Below are 8,317 nucleotides of genomic sequence, written 5' to 3' on the forward strand. Positions count from 1 at the left end.
GCCAGCCTACGCCAGAGCCACAGCAACATGGAATCCGAGCCGCGTCTGCGACCTACACCACAGCTCACAGCAACGCCAGATCATTAACCCACTGAGCAAGGGCAGGGACCGAACCCGCAACCTCATGGTTCCTAGTCGGATTCGTTAACCACTGTGCCACGACGAGAACTCCATACACTACTTATGTAATTTAAAAAATTATCTTTGAATTTGATGAATAAGTTCACCACTGTTTGGAGTTCCTGTTGTGGCTCCATGGGTTAAGTACCCAACTAGTATCCATGAGGATGCAGGTTTAATCCGTGGCCTTGCTCAGTGGGTTAAGGATCTAGTGTTACCGTGAGCTGTGGTTAGATCACACACATGGCTGGGATCTGGCATTGCTGTGGCAGTGGCAGCTGCAGCTCCGATTGGACCCCTAGCCTGGGAACTTCCATATGCTGCACGTGTGGCCCAAAAAGAAAAAGTAATGGGATTTTATACTGCAAAGCAACTACTTTTTCAACTGAATAATATACTGTGGCTGTTTTAAAATACGAGTACCTGTAGATTTATCTGGTTCTCTTTTTTTGGCTACACCCATGGCATGCAGAAGTTTCCAGGCCAGGGATCAAACCTGCACCACAGCTGTAACCAGAGCCACAGCAGTACTAATGCTGGATCCCCAACTCACTGAGGTCCCTACTTTATTTGCCTCACAAAGATGGCATAAATTTTATACATAAATCTTAAACTAATTTAAAGTTTCTTCCAGGGAAACTTTTAAAAAAAAAATAGGGAATGCAACTGTTTGACTACTTTCCTTTAAAGTATATATAGCATTCACATTCCTGACTTCCAGAAGAACTAGTACTCTGGTTTTCTGGAAACTTTAAAGCAGAGTGATTTTATGGCAGGAATTTATCTTGAGACCACAAATTCCTCTAAGATTTGTATTTACCATCTAACATTTACGAAAGTTTCAGTGTTAAAGCAGCAGCAGGCTCGAAATGGAATCATTTGTGTCTCCCTCACCCAACAACAGCAAACTAAGATTTAATTGCAATTTAAACCCTTCCCAGAAATGTGCTCCTTAAAAGTCAATCTGAAAATTACAGATAGCAGTAGTGAGGTAATCTCCATGATAAAGACCCCTGCCATTTCTTCTCTCTCCCCAAAGAAGATGGCCTGGCCTGAAACTATCCTTTCTTTTTGCTGATACCTTTTTGTCCAGCCCTCCTTCTACCTGTAAAAACCTTCCATTTTTGTACAGCCCCCTGGAGTGCCCTTCTCTCTACCAGTAGAGGTGCTACCGGACTCATGAATTGCTGAATAAAGTCAATCAGATACTCAAGCCTACTCAATTAAATTTTTGTTTTTTAACAGATTGTTGGCAGGAAAGGATCTGAAGCAAACTTTTGGAGACATTCAGGGATAATGAGAAACACAGACTTGGTGCCCTCAAACCCTTTTGAGTTCGCTCTCTTTCTTGCTATTTCCCATTGGCCTTTGAGCTTCCCTCTTTTGCGTTCTAGCCCCCAATTTACTTAGCTTTCCTTTACAGATCAGGTCACCTTGAGGTAAAAGAGGGTTTTGCCCTGAGAGAATCCTTTCAGAGCAAAATTCCCCAGATGGAAAACCCCAGCCCTTAGATAGGTCACTGGATTCTGTATTGGGAACTGCTAATGGTTTAGTCTGCAATTCCCCATTTGTTTGGAATCCTTCATGTTGGGAACTTTTGATGACAGTTAATTTCTCCATTTGTTTGCAATCATTTCATAGTCCCCATTCCTTGAGGTTTGCTGGTTCATTTCTTTCCCCAAACTTCCAAGGGATGAGTTCCCATTGTGGTTCAGCAGGATATGAACCTAACATCCATGAGGATTCGGGTTTGATCCTGGCCTCACTCAGTGGGTTAAGGATCCAGCATTGCCACAACAGGAACTCCTTGATGTACTTTTTATACCCTCAAAAATGGATCTAAAAGCCACTGTTTTATTTTTGGCTGCACCCATGGCATGTGGAAGTTCCCAGGCCATTGAACCCATGTCACAGCAGCAACCTGAGCTGCACCACAGGAGATTTCCTAAAAGCCACTCTTTGAGATGCAAACATCAGGGACATAATTCTTATAAAGAAAGGGAAACATTATTAAAAAAAACCTTTTGAGTGACTTTTATACAAATACTAGTAAATATAAGGTTTCTGTATCTATGTGTGTCTCTATTATGTTGTCTATATTTATGTATGTGTAAATGATATTCTCTACCTCCAGATGGTATTATCAAAATTAATTTGTAAAGTAATAAAACTAATTTGTAATTTTGATTGTCTTAAAAAGAAACAAATGCATATATATACATGAATATACACACTCTTGTTTGTATATGTAAATTAAGGATTGAGTATTCTAAAATTCACTATTATGGAGTTGTGAGTTTTAGAACTAAATACAGAACTAACCTAAATGTGTTCAGGTTTGATCCAGGATAAATAAAAACTATTTTAACTTCATTAGTTTAATTAAAACAGGCATGTTTCTAGAGTTATCAATATCAAATATAAAAATGTTTATTTTACCTAGGTTTACTGGTCAGGTAGGCTAACATTGTCTCTGTTAGAGCATTTGTCAGCAGGAAAGTAAGTATAATTGTTGGGAGCAAGTAATAGATATATGATAAAAAAGTTTAAGGTGAAATCTTTATCAATAATTGTATTTTATGTGTACTTAGAGATAGTTTCCTAAATCTCTCTGGTAACTTAAAACCTTAAAGATTTTGCAAGTTGAATTTAATAATGGAGGTTAATTGAGTATCTGGATCATTTCCAAATGGGATAAAATACTAAAATATTAATTACTAAATACAAGTTCATCTACTTTTGGCTTCCTACTGCAGAGAAGCTGAAGAAAAAGGGGCAGATGCTTCTAGAAATTACTTTCCAAATGTTGGAGTTCCTATTGTGGCTCGGCGGTAACAAACCCAACTAGTATCCATGAGGATGTGGGCTCAATCCCTGGCCTCACTCAGTGGGTTAAGGATCTGGCATTGCCGTGAGCCATGGCGTAGGGAGGCAGCTGCAGCTCCAGTTCATCCCCTATCCTGGGAACTTACATATGCCACATGTGTGGCCCTAAAAAGCAAAAAAAAAAAAAAAAAGATTCCAAAGAAAAAAAAAATTTTTTTAAGGCCACAGGTGCACATGGAAGTTCCTGGGCTAGGGGTCAAATCAGAGCTGCAGCTGTGGGCTTATACCACAGCCCCAGCAACGCCAGATCCTAGCCACATCTTCCACCTATGTTGCAGCTCACATCAATGCTGGATCTTTAACCCACTGAGTGAGGCCATGGACCGAACCCACATATTCATCGATACTAGTTGGGTTCTTAAACCACTAAGCCACAATGGGAACTCCCAAAGATTAAAAATTCTAATTAATACATGTCTTTAAGACTACTGGAAATAGGACTTCCCACTGTGGCACAATGGGATTGGTGGCATCTTGGGAGTACTGGGACACTGGTTTGATCTCTAGCCCAGCAAAGTGCATTAAGGATCTGGCGTTGCTACAGCTGTGGCTTAGGTCAGATATGGCTTGGATCTGATCCCTGGCCCCAAACTCCTTATGTTTTAGGCAACAAAAAGAGAGGAAAAGGAAAAAAGACTACTGGAAATATAGAGGAGACAGCTCTGTATGCAAGGACAGTATGAAGTGTTTTTAGTTAAAAAGAGCTTTGAGGACTAAAGACACAGGTTTGTTGAAGCAAATGAGTGTAATTTCATCTAAACTAGAACTTCTGGTTATTTCAGAATAGGAAGAGAGCAAGAGAGAATTCTATGTTGTATATTTTAAGGTGACTAAAACTGAATAATAAGGACTTTATTTTATTTTTTTTTACGCAATGAATTTATTACATTTATAGTTGTACAATGATCATCACAATCCAATTTTGTACGATTTCCATTCCACAACCCCAGCACATACCTCACCCCCAAAACTGTCTCCTTTGGAGACCATAAGTTTTTCAAAGTCTTTGAGTCAGTATCTGTTCTGCAAAGAAATTCATTGTGTCTTTTTATTTAGATTCCACATGTCAAGTGATAGCATTGGATGTCGGTGTCTCATTGTCTGACTGACTTCACTTAGCATGATAATTTCTAGGTCCATCCATGTTGCTAAAAATGCTGGTATTTCATTCCTTTTAATGGCTGAGTAATAGTCCATTTTGTACCACATCTTCTTGATCCACTCCTCTGTCGATGGACATTTAGGTTGTTTCCATGTCTTGGCTATTGCAAATAGTGCTGCAATGAACATCGGAGTACATATGTCTTTGCGAGTCGTGGTTTTCTCTGGATAGATGCCCAGGAGTGGGATTGCTGTTGCTGGATCAAATGGTAGTTCTATGTTTAGATTTCTGAGGAATCTCCATCCTGTTTTCCACAGTGGTTGCACCAGTGTACATTCCCACCAACAGTGTAATAGGGTTCCTTTTTCTCCACACCCTCTCCAGCACTTATTGTTTGTAGACTTTTGGATGATGGCCATTCTGGCTGATGTTAGGTGCTACCTAATAGTGGTTTTGATTTGCATTTCGCTAATAATGAGTGATGTTGAACATCTTTTCATGTGTTTTTTTTTTTTTTTTTTGCCATCTGTATGTCTTCTTTGGAGAATTGTCTGTTTAGATCTTCCGCCCATTTTTTGATGGGATTGTTTATTTTTTTGCTACTGAGCTTCAGAAGGTGTTTATAAATTTGGAGATTAACACCTTGTCAGTTCATTTGCAAAGATTTCCTCCCATTCTGTGAGTTGTCTTTTTGTTTTGTTTAGGGTTTCCTTTGCTGTGCAGAAACTTTTAAGTTTAATTAGGTCCCATTTGTTTATTTTTGTTTTTACGGTCATTACTCTAAGAGGTGGATCTGAGAAGATGCTGCTGTGGTTTATGTCAGAGAGTATTTGGCCTGTGTTTTCCTCTTAAGAGTTTATAGTATCTGATCTTATATCTAGGTCTTTAATTCATTTTGAGTTTATTTTTGTGTATGGTGTTAGGAAGTGTTCTAATTTCATTCTTTTCCATGTGGCTGTCCAGTTTTCCCAGCGCCACTTATTGAACAAGCTGTCTTTTCTCCATTGTACATTCTTGCCCCCTTTGTCATAGATTAGTTGGCTGTAGATGCATGGGTTCACTTCTGGGCTTTCTATGATATTCCAATAATCTATATTTCTTTGTGCCAGTACCATACCGTTTTGATGATTGTTGCTATGTAGAATATTCTGAACTCAGGGAGCCTGATTCCTCCAGCTCCATTTTTCTTTTTCAGGATGTCTTTGGCTAGTCTTGGTCTTTTGTGCTTCCAAACAAACTTTAACATATTTTGTTCAAGTTCTGTGAAAAATGTCCTTGGTAATTTGATAGGAATTGCATTGAATCTGTAGATTGCCTTAGGTAGTATAGTCATTTTGATAATATTAACTCTTCCAATCCACGAGCATGGTATATCTTTCCATCTATTTGTGACAGCTTTGATTTCTTTCATCAGTGTCTTATAGTTTTCAGAGTACAGGTTTTTTGTCTCTTTAGGTAGGTTTATTCCTAAGTATTTTATTTATTTATTTATTTATTTTTGTCTTTTTGCCGTTTTCTTGGGCCGCTCTTGTGGCATATGAAGTTCCCAAGCTAGGGGTCCAATCAGAGCTATAGCCACTGGCCTACACCAGAGCCACAGCAACTTGGGATCCGAGCCTCGTCTGCGACCTACACCACAGCTCACGGCAATGCTGGATCATTAACCCACTGAGCAAGGGCAGGGATCAAATCTGCAACTTCATGGTTCCTAGTCAGATTTGTTAACCACTGCACCACGATGGGAACTCCTATTTTATTCTTTTGGGTGTGATGATAAGCAGAATTGCTTCCCTAATATCTCTTTCTGATATTTCGTTGTTACTATATACAAATGTCATCGATTTCTTTCTTTTTTTTTTTTTTTGCCTTTTCTAGGGCTGCTCCTGCAGCATATGGAGGTTCCCAGGCTAGGGGTCTAATTGGAGCTATAGCCGCCAGCCTATGTCAGAGCCACAGCAACGCGGGATCTGAGCTGTGTCTGCAACCTACACCATAGCTCACAGCAACGCCAGATCCTTAACCCACTGAGCAAGGCCAGAGATGGAACCTGCCACCTCATGGTTCCTAGTCGGATTCATTAACCACTAGGCCACGAGGGGAACTCCTGCTGTCGATTTCTGTGTATAATTTTGTATCCTGCAACTTTGCCAAATTCATGGATGAGCTCTAACAGTTTTCTGGTAGAGTCTTTGGGATTCTCTAGTATAGTATCATGTCATCTGCATATAGTGATAGTTTTACTTCTTCCTTTCCAATTTGTATTCCTTTTATTTCTTTTACTTCTCTGATTGCTGTGGCTAGGACTTCCAAAACTGTGTTGAATAGTAGTGGCGAGAGTGGACATCCTTGTCTTGTTCCTTGTCTCAGCAGGAATTCTTTCAGCTTTTCACCATTGAGAATGATGTTAGCTGTGGGTTTGTCATCTGTGGCCTTTATTATGTTGAGGTACGTTCCCTCCATGCCCACTTTCTGAAGGGTTTGTATCAGAAATGGGTGTTGTCAAAGGCTTTTTCCACGTCTATTGAGAGGATCATATGGTTTTTATTCTTCAGCTTGTTAATGTGGTGTATCACACTGACAGATTTGTGGATATCGAAGAATCCTTACATCCCTGGGATAAATCCCACGTGATCATGATGTACAATCCTTTTAATGTGTTGTTGGATGTTGTTTGCTAGTATTTTGCTGAGGATTTTTGCATCTATGTTCATCAGTGAAATTAGCCTGTAGTTTTCTTTTTTGGGGTATCTTTGTCTGGTTTTGGTATCAGGGTGATGGTAGCCTCATAAAATGAGTTTGGGAGTATTCCTTCCTCTGCAATTTTTTGAAATAGTTTCAGAAGAGAGGTGTTAGCTCTTCTCTAAATGTTTGATAGAATTTGCCTTTGAAGCTATCTGGTCCTGGACTTTTTTTTTTGGAAGTTTTTAAATCACAGTTTCAATTTCAGTTCTTGTGTTTGGTCCACTCATCTTTTCTATTTATTCTTGGTTTAATCTTGGAAGATTGTACTTTTCTAATAATTTTGTCCATTTCTTCTGGGTTTTCCATTTTATTGGCATATAATTGCATATAGTAGTCTCTTATGATCCTTTGCATCTGTGATGTGTGTTGTTACTTCTCCTTTTTCATTTCTAATTTTATTGATTTGAGTCCTCTCTCTTTTTTGCTTGATAAGTCTGGCTAAGGGTTTATCAATTTTGTTGATCTTTTCAAAGAACCAGCTTTTTGTTTCATTGATCTTTACTATGGTTTTCTTTGTTTCTATTTCATTGATTTCTGCTCTGATCTTTATGATTTCTTTACTTCTACTAACTTTAGGTCTTGTCTGTTCTTCCCTCTCGAGCTGTTTTAGATGTAAAGTTAGCTTGTTTATTTGAGTTTTTTCTTGTTTCCTGAGGTGGGCTTGTATTGCTATAAACTTTCCTCTTAGAATGCCTTTGCTGCATCCCATAGGTTTTGGAGTGTCATATCTTTGTTGTCATTTGCTTCCAGGTATTTTTTAATTTCCTCTTTGATTTCTTCAGTGATCCATTGGTTGTTTAGTAGCATGTTGTTTAGTCTCCACGTGTTTGTGTTTTTTTTGCAATTTTTTTTCTTGTTGATTTCCAGGTGTATAGCATTGTGGTCAATTGGAAAAGATGCTTGATATGATTTCAGGTTTTTTTTTTAATTACTGAGGCTTGATTTGTAGCCTAGGATGTGATCAATCTTAGAGAATGTTCCATGTGCACTTGAGAAGAATGTGTATTCTGTTGCTTTTGGATGGAATGTCCTATAAATAGCTATTAAGTCCCTCTGGTCTAATGCTTCATTCAGGGCCTGTGTTTCCTTATTGATTTTCTGTCTGGATGATATGTCCATTGCTGTAAGTGGGGTGTTAACCTCCCCCACTATGATTGTGTTATTATTGATTTGTCCTTTTCAGGTTGTTAGCAGTTGCCTTATATATTGTGGTGAACCGAGGTTGGGTGTGTAGATATTTAAAATTGTTATATCTTCTTCTTGGATTGATCCTTTGATCATTATGTAATGACCTTCCTTGTCCCTTAAAATATTCTTCATTTTAAAGTCTATTTTGTCTGTTATGAGTATTGCTACTCCAGCTTTCTTTTGATTCCCGTTTGCATGGAATATTTTCTTCCATCCTCTCACTTTCAATTTGTATGTGTCCCTAGAGGTGAAGTGGGTCTCTTGAAGACAGCATATATA

Source organism: Phacochoerus africanus, chromosome 1, assembly GCF_016906955.1.
Source record: "Phacochoerus africanus isolate WHEZ1 chromosome 1, ROS_Pafr_v1, whole genome shotgun sequence".
Taxonomy (NCBI): domain Eukaryota; kingdom Metazoa; phylum Chordata; class Mammalia; order Artiodactyla; family Suidae; genus Phacochoerus; species Phacochoerus africanus.